The 2,016-nt window shown below is 40.0% G+C and overlaps 1 pseudogene; it reads right to left on the bottom strand.

The window, feature by feature from the left end:
- Positions 1–262: 262 nt before the first annotated feature.
- Positions 263–357, bottom strand: LOC127744401 (uncharacterized; annotated as a pseudogene).
- Between the last annotated feature and the right edge of the window lie 1,659 nt (positions 358–2,016).

Below are 2,016 nucleotides of genomic sequence, written 5' to 3' on the forward strand. Positions count from 1 at the left end.
TGGTGGCCAAGAATGAGTATTTTTACTCCTCTGAAAGACAAGCAGCTCCAAAGAGAGGCGTATTTGAGCTTGAAGGAGTTCATACAATCTTAGCTCAAAATAAGATTATGCATCAGTAACTTCAACAACAAATAGAAATGATGTCAAAAAGGATGGAAGGGGACAACAAGACGAGAGTTGTGAGGAGCAACAGCCATAACAAGTCCAGTATATGCACAACCAAGGTGCTAGACAGAATGCTTTCATGGAGACACTTATAACTCGTCTTGGAGCTAACTTTCAGACAACAAGATGGTGAGACTATCTATGAAGCATGGGAGAGGTTCAAAGACTTAACAAGAAGATGCCCACCAGATATGTTCAATGAATGGGTTCAACTTCACATTTTCTATGAAGGTCTTTCCTATGAGTCAAAGAAGGTTGTGGATCACTCATCAGGAGGGTCTCTAAACAAGAAGAAAACCATTGAAGAAGCCATAGATGTCATTGAAACAGTTGCTGAGAATGACTACTTCTATGCCTCCGAAAGAAGTAACACCAGAGGAGTAATGGAGCTGAACCACATGGATGCATTGTTAGCTCAAAATAAGATGATCACCAAGCAGCTAGCAGATCTTACCAAGAAGGTGGAGGAAAACCAAGTTGTAGCAGCCATCACTTCACCATCAACTCAAGAAGGAGCGAACATAGGAGAAGAAGGTGACTGGGAGTAAGCCAAGTATGTTGGAAACTCACCTAGACAAGTTCATGATCCATACTCCAAAACTTACAACTCTAGATGGAGAAAACACCCCAACTTTGGGTGGGGAAACCAACAAGACCAAGGGCAAGATCAAAGACGCCACAACCTCAATTACAACAACAATGTAACTTATCAACACACCTCACAGAGATCCTACCAACATCCATCTAACAACCATTCTCAACCACCTAATCTCAACCCATCATCAATAACCGAGGAGTGATTATCAAAGATTGAGGCTCTACTCGAAAATCTATGCAAGGAAATTCAAGATAGTAAAGCTTTCCAGGAAGAAGTGCAATCCAACATGCAGAATCAAGATGCTGCCATCAAGAAACTGGAAACACAGATTGAATTCTTATTCAAGCAAGCCCCTGGACACAAGAATTGCAGCAATACTAACTCAATATCAAAGGAGGAATGTCAAGCCATCACCCTCAGAAGTGGCAAGGAATTGAAGGAGCCCCACAAGAAACCCCCAGAGAAGAAATTGGATGAAGAAAACAAGGGACATGAGGAAGCTCAAACCTCAACCCCTAAGTCACATCAAGAAGGAGAAGCGCTCAAACCATGCCTCTCAAAGGCTCCATACCCCCAGCAACTGCAATTAAAGAAGAGGGGAGAGGATAATCAATTCTCAAGATTTTTGGAAATCTTCAAGAAACTACAAATAAACATACCCTTTGCTGAAGTAATAGAGCAAATTTGTTGAGCGCCATAAACATGATGCATGAAAACTTGTCTCTCAACAAATTTCCCTTCAGCAAGTATACCGAATTGTCGTCAAGTAATAACTCACAAAAGAGTGAGGTCGAATCCCACAGAGATTAACGAATTAAGCAATCAATGGTTAATTGATTATCCTAGCTAGACGAATCACATTGGAGTGATAAGTAACAAGGAAATGTAAATGGCATAAAAGTAAAGAAAGCAATAAAGTGCAGAAAAGAAAATGGCAAGAAAAGTAAATGTAAGAACTAAAAATAAAATGAACATTGGGATCAAGAGATATTGCAATCCTCCGGATCAAGTTCATTCTCATCTCTTCCTCAATCAATGCATTCATTGATCTCCTTGGCAATCTTAAGTGATTGGATCCCAATTCCTCGGCAATCTAATCTCTCTAAGCTTGAACAATTTCCTAATTCCTTGATTTAATTACTCATGGGAAGAGATGAAGTTTGGTCACTGATTATACCACACACATTCATAGATCAAAGTATTGGTAGGATTGAATGTCACAATATCCATCCAACCCCTGATGACAAGTAATC

The sequence above is a fragment of the Arachis duranensis genome, unplaced genomic scaffold, assembly GCF_000817695.3.
Source record: "Arachis duranensis cultivar V14167 unplaced genomic scaffold, aradu.V14167.gnm2.J7QH unplaced_Scaffold_343483, whole genome shotgun sequence".
Classification (NCBI taxonomy): domain Eukaryota; kingdom Viridiplantae; phylum Streptophyta; class Magnoliopsida; order Fabales; family Fabaceae; genus Arachis; species Arachis duranensis.